The 15,655-nt window shown below is 39.0% G+C and overlaps 1 long non-coding RNA gene across 1 annotated transcript in view; it reads right to left on the reverse strand.

The window, feature by feature from the left end:
- The window catches only part of LOC141577214 (uncharacterized), a 32,457-nt gene that overhangs the window by 15,556 nt on the left and 1,246 nt on the right, over positions 1–15,655 (reverse strand). Inside the window, exon 2 of the long non-coding RNA XR_012506029.1 lies at positions 10,416–10,615. This is a non-coding gene — a long non-coding RNA (uncharacterized LOC141577214). The remainder of the gene's footprint in view (positions 1–10,415; positions 10,616–15,655) is intronic.

Genomic DNA, 15,655 nt, shown 5'->3' on the forward strand with positions numbered 1-15,655 from the left:
ATCTGAGAGGCTGTCATCCCGGCTCGAGTCCTCCCGCAAATAAAACATAACTCTTAAATTTTAGGTGGCACATGTATTTCAGTCAACTGTTTTGGACACCATGAAGGGACCCAGAGCAGACTTTCTCCACCTGAACTCTCCGAGTAACTGGGGCCTTTGTACCAGCAGTGGCCCTTTGTGACCATCCGCCTCCTCGGGGAGTCCAGATGAATTTGGGTGAGTCTCTCCTGGTTCTCGGATCTCATATATTGGTTGATAATCCTGAGTTTTATTTGGCGGTGTTTCCAGGTACCTGGCCCTCCAGTTGAAGGAGACTGGGGGGAATTACCCACCCAGTGGAGACATACTGGGTGGGACCTCGTTGAAAGGTAACGGGAAATACCCACATTGAAGAGACGTCAGAAGTGGGCTGGTGGAAACCTATTAGGAAAATACTCACCCAGTGGAGACGTCCTGAGTGGGTCCAAGTTGAAAACACTGGGTTCAGGACTGAGTGGTTAGGTAAGAGGCTGGTCTAATGTTTTCCTCAATTTGGTTACATCCATTGAATTTTTCAGGATAAAAGTAAAACTCTTACGAGGAACCTTTCAACTCCAAAAATGGGACCATCCTCCTGGCTGGTAACAGCTTTCTCGGGTGACAGAGAATCTTGCAGGAGTGGTAGAGACAAAGACTTCATGCCATAGAGTTGTCCCTGCGGGAAATCTTACTAGCAAATTTATTCTGAGTACCCGACCTTACAATGGGGAATAGAACTTTCAAAAAAAGTAAAAAAAAGAAAAGAAAAGAAAAAGAAATGACAGATTGCCAGCCTCCAATTAATACCCCAGCCAGGTTTATGTACATACAAAACTTACAACATTAATTGGGAATTAGAAAAGAAAATCTCAATCTGAAAGTAAATAATCAGGCCTGATAGAAACATTTTTTGGAATTCTGAACTTATAAAAACAAAATCCACTTTAGGGGGAACTTGAATTTCTCTTCCTGTGTCCTTGAAATGTAAACGTTTTATCTTTCTCTGGGTCTTTTAAGTGTGTTTATGTATGTATATGTATGTTTACTTTCTTTTTAAAGGAAACCTTGGACTCTGCCATACAAAAGGTACAAGTATTGCGTACATATGGTGGCCACGTAAATAAATTGGATTCTAAGCAATTCTTTGTTTGTACCAATTTTCAGATATTTTGCCATCTTAAACTTTGTTGCATCAGCCTGGACCACAAAGGCCTTTAGCTTTTGGAGAGTAAAGCTTTGAATTTTATTTAGGCAACACCCCCACTCTCATGTGGAAAAGCCTCTTCATCTTATTCATTTAAAATCACTATATATATATATATATATATATATATATATATAAATTGATGGCCATATGATGGATCCTTTAATTTGGAAAAGCTTTTAAATTTGTGAAAGTTGAAAGAGATCTCATGATAAACAGCTGTTTAATTGGTACCTATTAAAATCAAGTTTAAAGATAGAAAAATATATCTAATTGTTAACCTAAGAACTTAGTTAAAAAAAAAAAACTGTTTTGAAAAGCTACATTTGTGTTTTTCCTTTCCAATAAATGGTTCTAGAGATGTTAATAAAAACTTAGAATAATTATTGGTAATTAAGTTGAATAACTGGAAAAAGGATTGTAAAAATGTCAGAAAAAAAAAGATAAGGGCTTATCCCAAATGGATAAATATTTTTATATGGCTATTTTGAATGAGATAAATAAAATGGACATTTTTGGAATAGATACAAGGTTTTGATACTACACTAGTAAAGTTAAAAAAAAGGGCCAAAGAGATCACCTACTGTCCCCCAACATTAAAGTTCAAACAAGTCCATTTTATTTGCCACAGTTTAAAATATATGTATATATAGACTGATATACTTGATTAATGATTGGGACAACAGACCAATTAATCAAATTAAAAATTGAGTAGGACCTAAGCACTTTGGCTGAAACTTGGGCATCCTAGAGACTTTTCTATAAAATTAGATACAATGAACAACAACAACAAAAAGTTTCTTGCAATCCTTCTAGAAATAAAAATTATTGATTAAACCTAATAAATATAAAAATTAAAGGTATAAGATTTAAAAAATTTGAGATAAATATTTATAAAATTGGTATATTTAAATGGTCTTTATATAAACCTTTTGCTTAATTATGTTGTGGGATAGATCTGTTTCAATGGAAAAATGCTTCCCCTTCTTGGTATTATAAGGCTGGGCACATATCTGTCCCTTAGAAAATATTAATTGAACAAAGTAAAGGAAACCAATAGAGTTACATGAGCCATCCAATATAACGTAGAACTAAAAACTAATATACAGTGGCTAATAAAAAAAATATAATAAGAGGTTTACCCTGGGTTTAACTTATAACTCAAGGAAAAGAGACATCACTAAATACCTTATGCAAGCTTTGGAAGACATGATAAAGTAAACCTTAAAGTTTTAAAACATTGAATTCTTTGTTTACAGCTCTCCTGATTGATAAAAAAAATGCCAATTAAGGAGATACAATTGGTTCTGGGTGACAGAGCAGTTCTCTGGGGAACTGGAAGCGTGTGTCTTTGTCTTGCAGACCAGAAATGTAAATACAGAAACAGTGACCTAGGACTGAGCCTAGTTAGCTCAATGAGATAAAACTTAGGGCCAAGAAATTTTTGGCATTTTAGAACTCAGAACTCTGACGGGTCCTTCAGACTTTGTCAAGAAATCTTAAATATCTGTTTCATAAATAGTAAGCCTTAGTGATTTGAGCAAGCAAATTCAGCCTACTAGAACTATTATTATACCTATATTATAATTAACTTTTAAAGTGAAGCTATGAGATCTCTAGCTTTTGTCTGTTTATAAACCTGCGTACACATTACAGATGTGAGATATTTATACAGCTAAAAAAAAAAATCAAAGTCAAAGATCTCTGCTTAATTGACGTAAAAAATAAGAGCTTACAAATTAAGTATTTTTAAAATAAAAACTGAACAAATTGACTTTCAGCATCACGTGAACTGGAAAAATTCAATATTAAGATAATATTTGATATTGTTTAGTTTAAGTTTGTTCTAATTAATATAGACATCTTTAAAGTCATCAATATTAAGTATAATACCTTTACTGTACCTAGGTTTAAAGAAAGTCAAATAAGATTCTGTTATATCTGGTGAAGATTTGTCAAGAAAAAAATAACAGTAATGTGGTGTGGTAAAATTTTAAGTAAATTAAATGCAAATGAGATGAGAGCTTTGGGTAAATTTTTAAAATATATTTTTAAAATGTATGCTTAACATAATCTCTAAATGTTTGGTATCTTTAAATTCTAGAGTTGTGCTAAATTAAGTTAAATGATAGGATTTTATTTAATAGCTATGCCATTTTCAGATAAAATAAGATTGAAATATGAATTACTTAACATTTAACTTACTCTTACAGAGAAACTAAAGGTGTTTAGATATATTAATAAATGGTTGGTGCCACCCTGAAATAGACTCTATTTTTAAGGGAATGATCTCAGTATCCTAGGAAAGTAAGATAAATGTGTAAAGGAAGATATAAGAATGGAATTATATTTTGTTAATGAAAAATAGTGACTTTGTCCTGAAGCTGGTTATTTCTGAATGGAAGAGAAAATAACGGACACACTAATATGAGAATAGAAAGCTGTGGAAGGCTTGTGGAAGAGGTACCCTAAGGAAAGAGTTTCGTACGTTGTCGGAATTGGCTAAATTTAGAATCAACTTGGGCAAAGTAAATGAATCTTAGAAGTAAGTTGGTACAAGACTAGATTTGGTTTTCTCGCTGTTAAGAGGAAACATGTTTTTTGAAATGTTAATCCACCTTCAGCAACAGATTGTAAACCTTCTTATACCGCTTAACTGATCTGTTCTGCCTTTACCTTTGACGTATTTTCTTGTTAATGAATAAGTACTGCTTTACAGTGACCTATATGTTTATCTGACCAAGTGTTCTGAAATCTTTTAAAAAGATCCCCAGATATCAATTTCTAATTAAAGTTCTTTTAATCTCCAGTTAAGTTTGGGAAGTTACAGATGGCCCCTGAAACATCCCAAAGAGAGATTTTAAAAGAGTAAGTTTCAATTGGCGTGTTAAATAACATGATATTGTCAAATGAATAATAAATCTTCTAAGGTTATATTGTATGAGAAAATATTATTAATATAGATATTGTAGAAATTATATGGACTCCCTAAAATTCTGGTATATCTGAAATGTTACCAGTGATAATTCTGGGTATAGTGACCAGGTTTCTTTATCGATTATAGTGTAACGGTGTTTAACCATGATTTTAAATCTTTTGTCATTTATAGACAGTTAATGGTTGTCTTCTGATGGTTTTGCAAAATGCTTGCTCTTCAAGGAGATTTACTGATTTCTAATAAATTTCAAACTATAGCAGTGAACTAAACTGGGTAAGAAATTTTAAATTTCCAATGAAAACTGCGATTAAAAGAATTAGTTACATGGGACTGAGTAAACTGGTGAATATGTTTAAAAATTTTGATTTTGTTTAAAATACTACTGGCTTTTAACCTGTTTCCCAGACATAAAGAATCTCTTCTCTTTAAGCTAGCTATGATTCACAGCAATTTGATAAATTATACCTATGTAATCAGACTTGGAACAGTTATCTTTTCTCTCTATCTGATCCCTCAATAGACTAAAAACTCTTAGGTCCCCAGTGGCTCTATCAGACAAATGAGGAAGATCATCTCCTAACAGATATAGGAATCTCAAGGTATTTTAAGGATTTTAAAGAGAAAAGAATTTACCTAAATTTGTAAGGCAGAAATCCATGACAAGCCGTTGACGGGGCTTTCCAGGCCTTAACAAATCTTATTAACATTCTACCCTGAGACTCCTTATTAAAAGTTCCAACACAGCCAATTTAAAAAAGCCTATATGATCAAATAATCAGACTTGACTTGTAAAGAAATTAATCTTGATTTGGCTTTGAGAAAAATGAGGGTAATTTTAGAGAGAAAAAATCTTATATTTTACTGGATATTAAGTTCTAGTTTTGTTAATTGAGGTCTATATTTACTAAGACACTTCCCAGATCATTCCTTGCTTTTATGTCATATTGCTGTACAGTTTAATTTAATTATGAAAAGGATACTCTAGGTTTGTTTCCGAAGCTCAGTAATCTATCCTTGTGTAAATTTCCAATGCTCCATGACCTAAGCCAGGGGATTATACATACTGGAACATGCATGACTTAAAGAACTGTCTCCAACCTGAATGGAAAGACCTTTTATCAAGTACTCTTAACTAGACCATACACACAAAAGCTGAAGGAAACGGAATTTCGGATTCATTTCCTATCAGAAACAGCCCCTTCAGTGCACTGGCCTATAGAGCACTTGCTCACCTGAAAACAATGCCAAAATGGTGAAAAAGCTACCAGGCCAGGATGAGAAGAAGACGACATCTGAGCTCGACAGCTGACCCAAGACAATGGACCAGGCTTGTATACCAATTACTTTGACAATTTCTCCTACCTTTGATTATGAACTACTCCAATTGTTAAGTTTATGGTAAATTACCTATGTCTAGTACTTCTGTGTTACCTTGGTGGGTTTCCCTACTCCAAGGCTCTAACTAGATAGCCCTCAGAAACGTTATTCTAAAAATAATTTATAGTTCTGTTTAGGCCACTGTTGATCTTACAATGTGGGAGAACTCACCTGGCCAATTAATACCTGCTCGGAGCCTGACCATAAATATGAACTTTCTCATAAAATCACTCAAACTCAATCAGAAATACAAGCAAAATTTTAACCCAAATATACAACTTCTCTACTATTAAATTCTTACTCGTTACTTAAAAACGTTACTAGCTATATTAGTTATATGATCTCTATTTTATTAAATTGTTGTCTGTTACATTTCCCAACGTGTAACTAGGCCTACAAGATTGATGATGGCTAAACATCCTGAAGAAATAGATAAAATTTTTAACCCTGCATAAAATAAATGTAATAGTGTGATTCTAGGTATGGGAATGAGCAATGAAGGGCAAACATTTCCTGGATCATAATAGACTAGTAAGACAGGCGATCCAGAAAACTTTTAGTATCAACAGGCCCTGATAAGAAAACCTAACACCTTGAATGGAAGCTCAGAAAATTCTTCACCTGAAATAGGAATGAGCCATCCTAGCACCGTGGGACAAAATTGGTCATGAAATGTCTCTCAAAATATAGGTCGAATTTAGGACCAAGGGGGAGCACTGTGAATGAAAATACTACAATGTGAGTGAAAATACTGCAACCATGTCAGTAAACAAAGAATGCTGAGACCAAGCCCTCAGCAGCTGCTGCCACACCCCAGCGAGGATATGCCTGAAACCCAGCCTTTCAGCCACTCACAGTGGTGCCCTCTGAGCAGACTCAGAATAAGAAAGGACAGGATACTGTCCCTAGATAGCTAGGTGCTTGCCAAAGGAATGAATTCAATAACCCATATGTTTGCTTCATCCCATACATAGAAAAGCACTAAATACTTGAACTTGAGATATCTGGCTTTCTTTAGATAACAAGCAATCTTTTATTGTTCCAAGTACCTGGTCTTTGTTGTAAAGCTCCTATTTATCCAAGCTCCTCCCCTACCTCTTGGGAGCAGTCCCTCAGAGATCTGAGAGGCTGTCATCCAGGCTCGAGGCCTCCCGCCAAATAAAACATAACTCTTAAATTTTAGGCTGAACGATTATTTCAATGAAGTCCCAGAATAGACACAACTCATCAATTCTGTAATGGAACACACTGAGTCAGGAACCAAAAGCATGTTCTAGTCCCAAAAAACTACGGTTTCCTCTTTCTTCCTGTCATTATACAATCCCACCAGAACTCATTAATTTGCTGTCTGCACGCTTGGCAACCAAACTCAGAGAAGATTCAACTTAACAGAGCTCCATGCTGGGGAGAACCCCCCGCAGAAGCACAGCGGTTGGCCTGCCCTCCCGCACGCTCTGCTGACCCCTAGTGTCCTCCGTGGAGACCAGGCCAACAGAACTGCTCCAAACAGCTACAAAGTCCCGCAGATTAAATAAAAGCATTTTATTTTATACTATATGTTATGTATATACTCATCTCTGAAAACAGCTTTGCCAGAAGCCCAAATCTTCAACATTAATCTGCAAAGGCAAATCCGGTCCCCAAGGGAAAACAAGTTTTAAGATGATGCTATGGCCTCCAAAGTCCTCTCCAGGACCATCAACCAAACTGCCTGCAGGCCTGCAGCTGCAGGCGGCTACATGTCTGCTTTTAAAGCAACCCCTTCCTGCCCTCGGGCACTACAATGTCCCTCTACGCCCTCCCTTCTCAGGGTAAGAGCAGCTGCTGCAGAACCTTGCAGGGCAGCACTGACAGGACTGGACTAAAGGATCAGAGCTAAACTAAGCCTTCTGATGACACGAGCTGTGTCACTTTACAGATGAAGATATATATGGAGAGGGTTGGGGTGATATTGCTCAAAGTCACACAGCTAATAAGTGGCAAAGTCCATACCTCTGCTCCTCCCTCTGGCGTGATGCCCCAGCTGGGACGCCCACAGGGTTCTCTCGTGCCTGCCTGACCAGTCCTTTACTGTCACTCATAACCCACAACACGGTCTGACCCTAGCCTGCTTTTTCAGCATCTTTTCCTTCCAATCTCGCAGGAACAAGGCTGCTTGGGCCACTTTATGACTTCCGGCTTCCCAAAACCTCCATGCTCAGGCTGGTCTTGCCTGTGCATCCTTCCCCCTGCTCAGAGGCACTTCTTCCCCTGCAGGAGGACTTTTCCACTCTCCACAGGGACACCCCCTCAGGGGAGCCCTCTTCTTGCCCTCAGAAAGGCAGGTGTCCCAGGCCACATCCCGAGCTGCCCCATTAGGTCTGCGGGTGCTCAGGTCTGCTAGTCAGACCAGCAGCCTCAGAGCCAGGAATTATGCTCGGGTCACCCTGCAAACCTACTGCCCGCCTCACAGCCCCCAGCCAGCAGGCCACCTGGAAGTCACAGCAAGTGCCCCACCCAATCCCGAAGTCTCTTCATTTGCCAGCACCGCTGATGACTTGTCTCCAACCTTTGGTCAGTTTTGCAAAAAAGAGCACCTTCCACAGTGAACAGGGGGTTTTCGCTTCTGCTCCCATCCTTACTGCAAATGTCAAGGGAAACCAAAAGGCCTTTTCTCAACACTTTTCTGATGACACCCTTCCACCCACTATACTCATATGCTCAAGAAAATTGGGTCCACGTGATTTTGTTTCCCTTACGCTAAGTGGCTCAAAACACTTTGTGATTTTTTTTTTCCTTTTTTGAGGGTATTTGTACTCAGTTTCTCGGCTTTAATCTGTTTTCGTCTCTCTCTTCAGTATCCCAAGCAGTTACCACTTCTTAGCCCCTTCAGCAGCCTCCCTCCCAACATCTAGTCTAGGAAATCAGCTGTGATGAGGGGCCTGGAGGCAGTCACAGAAGAAGTAACTAAGGGACAGAGAGGCGACATAGTTTGCCCAAGGTGATCAGCCTCAACCCCCAACAGTGTGTTTCACGTCCCTCTGTTTAACTCTTATGCTAAACAAGCTAACTTTTTGTAGATTATGGTTATAAACAGATGAGGTATCAAAATACATACAAGGACACACATCAACTCTAAGATGTTCATTAACTTCACTATTTTGTTTCTATTTTTTTATTTCTATTAAAAAATAATTAAGAACTTCTGCAGTCAATATAGAAAAATGTTACTGGGTTTTAATCCAGAATATAGAGGTGTTGTGTGTCATTACTCATACTTATTTGTATGTTCACAAGACAAAATGATTTGAAGGTCCCTCTCCCCTCCTCCTACTCAGTACCTGCTCTCACCAGATCTCCCAGTCCACACATCTAACAGCCTTTCACTTCACCCACAGCTGAACTCATCAGTTTTCCCCCAGAGCTCCCTCTGCAGCTTTCCCTCCTCAGAGCACAGCAGGACCATCACTTACCTCATTAATCCACCCAGAAACCTGGGCCTTCCTCCATCCTACCTTCACAGACAGCATTCATCCTTTCATTTTTACCATCTAAACATGCCTTCAATCTGTTCGCTTTTACACACTGACCGTCCCACCGCTCAAGTGGAAGCCACCAACACTGCACACCTGGACTCACGAGTCTCCCAAGTGTCCCCACAGCCGCTCTCACGTACTTGAGACAAAAGGGATTGTGTCACTCCCGCGGTTTTAGGACTCTTTTCAAACCCACTCTTCTTAGAAGAAACTCCCAGTTCTTCACCTGATAAAGATCTTTGCCATCAAATTGTCAGCTCAGGGAGGGCAGGACAAGCCCTCTCCCCTCGGCCCCTCCCTCTGGCAGAGCATCAGGTTGGGAGGACCTGCTGAGCTACACCAGCCTGTATTCTAACCCTGGTCTTGAGTTCTTAGCAAACTGCTTCACTTATCCATACAAACCCAAGGTAGATTAGAAAGATTTTAGATGTTGAGCTAGACTATTGATTTGGGGATTTTGCACTAGCAACCTGCAAGTACATGTTCTAATGATTCTGTCTTCTTAAAACCACACCCAGATTTAAGGAGTATTTGTGGAATGTCTTCGGAGTAAAAGGGACTGTACTTTAACAGACTATATGTTTTATAACATGAACAACCCTGACAGGGTCACAAATGGAACCACCTCACAAGTGACAGAAGACAGGTGAGAGGCACAAAGCAACAGGTCACAGAGATGGTAAGAGCAAAGTTGTTTCTCCAACCCCCAAAAAATTTTTTGAAAGAACCGAAAACTCTGAATTTTGAAAGTAAAACACTATCATATAAAGAAATAAAATAAATAATCCTCTTCATCAGTGTTTCAAGATCTGACTGCAGAATTTTTAGCATGCCATACTGAATCCTAGCACAGAAAAATCAGATGGACTAGTGGTGAGTAAGTTCCAGGGAAACGGCAGCAATTCCTCCACTTGTAAGAGGACACACACTCAATTGTCAAAGGTGATTTTAAACCACATTCTGGAGAAATTCAGAAGATTCAGGCACCGATTCTAGATGGTGATGACACGGAAGGACGGGTTGGATGCATGCTTGTAACTGAGTCACCGGCATTCTTACACTGCAGGGGGAAACGGAGGCTCTCAGTTATGAGCAGAGATGTTCCTGTCATGTCTCCCAGGCCGTGCCTCGGGGACTCAGTGTCCTGCAGCAGCCTGGCCCCAGACGAGGACCCGCAGCGTGGCCCACTCAACCAGGAGGGGCACTGTGCTTGAGAAAGCCCATCCCCGATGGGAGAAAGAGGGGCTGGTGGGGTTGTGTGTACCTATAAATGATCATAGAAATACACCTGCATACATTCATTTGATACAATTAATATTAGCAGGCTATTTAACAAAATTTAAATTGTCAGTGTTAATTTTACCATTCCTTTCCTCTTGTCCCCTGCACTCTGAGACAGGCTTAGGCTCTCTCACACCTGCAGCTCTGATGCAATAGTTGTGAAGTCATTTTACTTTGCTGCAAGTGTCCTCGCTCCCCGTGTCGCTGTGACTGTCGTCTCTTAACAGAGTCAGATGTCTTCCTGGATCTCTCCCTGAGTTCCTTGCTCCTGCTTCTCAGATCCTGAGATAAAGAACAGGTGAAGACACATGACTAGAAAAGGCACTGTGGACTTGACCAAGTCCTCAGTGACCCCCTAGGTGAGTGCTGCCCACACCTTACCTTCGATTCTCAACGTTCTGCCCAGGGTGACATCCAGACAGGAAAGAGTCTTGGGCCCAATTAAAAGCTGTGAGGCTTGGGTGCAGGGAAAGGTGCAGGAGCTGGTTCTGGAGCCGGGCCCCTCCCCACCTCTGCTACTCTCTCTCCCGAGGCCCTGCCCCCAAGCCCCCAGGCTCCCTGATCTTCTGTCCTTCTCTTCTACACTACTCCAAGCCCTTTTCCCCTTCCTTTATTCCCTGATTATCCCCAGCTGGAGTGATTTTTTCATCACAGCATCTAAAAAAAATTTCCTACAGCTGAAAAAGAAGTCTCCAGAGGTCAATGCCCACATGGTGGTTCCTGAAGAGAGCCCCTGGTTAGGGGGACTCTCACCAACACTCACAGGGCATCAGACATGTTGCAGGGTCGACCACCCCCAACAAGAATTTGCTGTGACCCCTATGCCCGCACAGCATCCCTGTTCACAAAACTGTAGTTGGGCCACTTATCCGTTATTAAGAAGCAAAAGTAAAAAAATTGCTCATGTTTCTTACTAAAATTATCTATGAGGTGGAAAAAGAAATTGTAATAGAAAAGAACAAATTTGACTCCATGTTAGATGTGTTCGTTTGTCTTTAAACCTGTACCCTGTTTTCTAGGCTAAGACTTGTTATCTCTGCACCTTTTGTAAAAGAAAGTTGCCTTTAGCCTGAAATATCCAGGAGGGCCTATTTTGCGGGCTCTGATCTTTAAGGATGTTAGCTCTTCTACACTTATGTAGAGATGGCAAGTTGCAAAATAAAGAATAAACTTTGTTTTTTTGAGGTTTTACAGGGGTGCCATGATTTGACCCACATGGACAGCTGCAAGAACAAAGGATTCCAAGGAAATCAATTCGTACAGCAAGAAGTTTGCAACAACCAACCACACCCCCGCCCCTTTTTAGTAAAAAAGGAGACTGAATTCTGACTTGGGGAAGAGGGTTCTCCAGGATATCAGTATGCCATCTTCTGGGTCTGCCAGCTTTTCAAATAAAGTCACTATTCCTTGCTCTAACACCTCATCTCCCAATTTACTGGCCTGTCATTCAGGAAGCAGAACTAGTTTTGACGTGGTAACTAAATGACGTCATTGGAGGTAGTATGTCTCCACTGTTTCCTCATTTCCAATATGTCACAACCTATCAATTTTATATGCTGTTTAACAACACAACCAAAAAACCTTTGTTAGGGAATTGATTCTATGGAAAGAAAGTTATTTCTACTCCTTCAAACCTTTTTTTTTTCTTTTCTATTTTATTTTGTTTTGCTTATTGAAAAGAAAATAAAAGTGAAATCATTTTATTTTACGTATTTTTGTTACAACTACATATTTTAAATTCTACAGAAAGATTTAAATTGCATTATAAATTTGTTCATATGTTAATATAAAGATATATACACAATCAATGCGGATTAGGAAAGGAATGGATATTTACTAAAAATCCACTGCACATCCAGTCTTTTACAAGCATATCCTGGAATATAATAAGCTCTAGAATCCAGGGGTCCCCCACCCCCTTTCTCCCTGCCGAGTGCCTTAGTAATCAACAACCAAGGCACCATCATAGAGCCACGCGATATGTATTTTAGGTATAAATGAGGAAATTAACTCATTCAACTCTAAATCAAAAACCTTAAAATAAATACTTAACTTATTTACAAACAAAGAAAATTGAACACAATTAAGTACAGTTTCTTCCCCAAGGTCACTAAGCTAATAACTGGTAAAGGCAAGATTTGAGCTCATCTGCCTGATTCTAAACACTAAGGTGGAAAACACATTTGATTGTGGAGGGTCCAGCAGCAAAGCCTATCACCCTATCTTTATTCAGATCTAGCCTTAGACAGCCTGAGACAGCACCCCATTCCTATGGAACTCGAGGATAACACAAAGGATTTTATATCCAGTAGTTTCTTAGATCTCATTTATATAAAGTGTCAGCAGGTCAGCAGAAAAAACTCTGGGAAATATGAGTGGGTCCAGAGCTTTTTGCTGATTAGTAACTTTATTTATCAGAACAGCGTGACCTTCCCATGAGAGGCCACATGGACCTTAACTAAAGGCAGGTGAGCAATGAAAACTAGCAAGACCCTGGAACTCAAGCAAGAAGGATCACTGCCATCCCCCACCAAGTTGCCTCTTCACCCTCGTGGGCACGATGGCAGAAGATCCAGGTTCTTGTCCAAGTTACACTATCATGGATTCTCACCCATAAACAGATACGACTCTATGCTGTCTTAAGTCCTTCCCAACTCAAATATGATGACACCAATATCTGAGCAGAATGTCTATGTCTCCACTTCCTCTCTTCTGTTAGGAGAATAATTCTATGGCCACAACGCAGAAATCCAACTAAAAACACCATGCATGAAGCCAGGTGAAAGTCTGCATAAGACACTTTGCTCTCACGGACAGTGAATGAAAACTCAGAATAAGTGGTTCTTCTTCCTCTGTAAGTGGGAGGTAGCCTGATTGTGTGTGTGTGTGTGTGCGCGTGCGTGTGTGCGTAAATCAAATACAATGAATTCTGGGATGTGTACAGATTTTTTTATGTTACTGTCATTTCATGAGGATGAGACAACCTTTAAAGTAATTTGAATCTAGTGTTCTGAGATATTCTCAGGTTCTTTTGGTGGAGGAGGGGAAAGGGGAAATGAAAGGAGGAAAGAAGTAAATGAAGCAAAGGAGTAAGAATACTGCTAGCGAAAGGCAAGACATTAATTTTGTTCCTACTTGCATCACACACAAATTAGGGACTGGCTTTCCCCAGGTGTGTTGTCGAACACTGAGTTGCAGAAGAGGCAACAGCCCATTTCTCACTGAACTTGTGACAGTACGTGGCATCTTATAGACACAAATCATTTACCCTGATCAAACACTCTAGCAGCAGGCCGTAATTCTCCTATTTTGAGACACAAAAAAACAGGAGTTCAAAGCGGATATATAACTTGACAAAAGTCAGAGGACCATTAAACAAGAGAGGATGAATTCAAACTCAGATCTGAATGCAGAGTCTGCTCTTCTCACTCCCAGGACTGGAAAATCCTTAACACACAGGCTCCCCAGCTCCTCTGCAGTGTTCCTGGCGCCAAGCATTTCCCATGTTAATGGTCGCCAGTTCTCACAGTCACAGCGCTCTGTGCAGCCAATGGCCTCCATCGGACCTTGATCATCTACCTGTCACGCCCAACAGGCTTCTCCACAAAGGCAGGAATGCTGGCTTTCAAGTGCATAAAAAGCCATCCCTGGTCTAACCTGGGCTCTTCGGAGGCCTCTCCAGCCTAAAGGCAGCCATGAAAATGCTCACAGTTTGTACATGAGCCACACTACCTCTCTCCATCAGTCTCCCCAAATACACTACTTAGCTACGACCACTTTGATAATCTTGGAAACAAATTTTGAAAAACAGAAAAGAAAGGATTCTGGAACAAGTATTTAATACTTACAATTTTAAATGACAAGTTACAAAGTGAGTATTGACAATCCGAATCTGCCTTCCTAGGTGTCAGTTTGAAGAGTTAAAAAATATAATTGCAAAAAATTCTCACTTACAAAATTAAGTAAAACATAAACAATAATCTGGGCTAAACTCAAAAATAATGCCCATGTTGTACATGGAGAAAAATACAGGACTATACTGAGGGGTAAATTAAGAGATGTGAATGTAGAGACATCAACATATTGCATGGAGGAAAGCAGCTTTGTAAAATGAATGCTCTTTTAAAGATAATTCAAAACTTACTAAAAAATCCTATGAAAACCCTTATCTGTTTTTATTCTTTAACTTGAACAAAGTATTTTAGAATTCTTCAGGAATAATAAAGTCATAATACTAGCCAAGAAAAATTGGGATGGAAGAAAAGAATCAAAAAAAAATCACACTGTCAGATATTAAATAAATTTTTACAATATGTAAGTTATGGTGCTGGAGTAATAAAGTAAGATTGACAGAAATAAACCATGAGCTCAAAAAGAGACTTTAGTGTACATAAGTATTTTGTGCATGTGGGATTTCAAATCAAAGAGCAAAGTATGAATTCAATAATTGTCCTGGGAAAATCAGAGAATCACCTGGAAAGAACAAATTCTATTCCTGTCATAATGACCAAAGAAAAATTACAGATAGTGATGTAAATATTAAAAAGTACTAATAACAGCAAATGCAACTCTTTGCTCATATTAATTCAACTTCTCCTCACTATAACAAGTACTATTATCATCTCCATCTTAGAGATTAAAAAACCTACAGAAGAGATTTGTACCATTATAAGAAAGTATTTCTAAAATAATACCAAAAATAAAACCCAAAAAGAAGACATTTACTATCTTAAGTATATTTTGGGCCACAACAAAAGTAAACCTACTGAATAAAATGAAAGGCAAGAAATGACAAGTAAAAACTGCGTGATACATATTGATGAAGTCAAGGGGTTAATGTTCATAACATACAAAGAGCTGTCACAAAGCAACAAGAAGCTCCCTCACTTAACTGTGTGTGAAGGACAAAAGGGATCATTCACGTTTTAAAAGTCAGATGGCTAATAAGTGAAAAATGCTGAATACCTCATTGGTCATCAAATGCAAACTAAAACAATGAAAAAGCACTTTTGCTCATCATATTGGCAAATATTTTTAAAAGTTGTTCTAGCTAGTGTCCATCTGTGAGAGAACAAACTGTGAGCAACGTGTTTGGAGGATGAAATGTCAATGGATATGTAAACTCTGATAAACGTGTGTACACACAGATTCAACTCCCCTTCTAGGAATCGTTTCGTTTAGAAAAAAATCAGTTCAAAAAGATTTACTCATCAGAGCATTTACACAGCACTTTTTACAATGATGGGAAGAAAAGCTGAAGTGAAATCATATCCAGCGATAGAGAATTGGTTACATAAGTTATTCTACATCTTTTCATTCCCC

This window comes from Camelus bactrianus, chromosome 3 (assembly GCF_048773025.1).
Source record: "Camelus bactrianus isolate YW-2024 breed Bactrian camel chromosome 3, ASM4877302v1, whole genome shotgun sequence".
Classification (NCBI taxonomy): Eukaryota; Metazoa; Chordata; class Mammalia; order Artiodactyla; family Camelidae; genus Camelus; species Camelus bactrianus.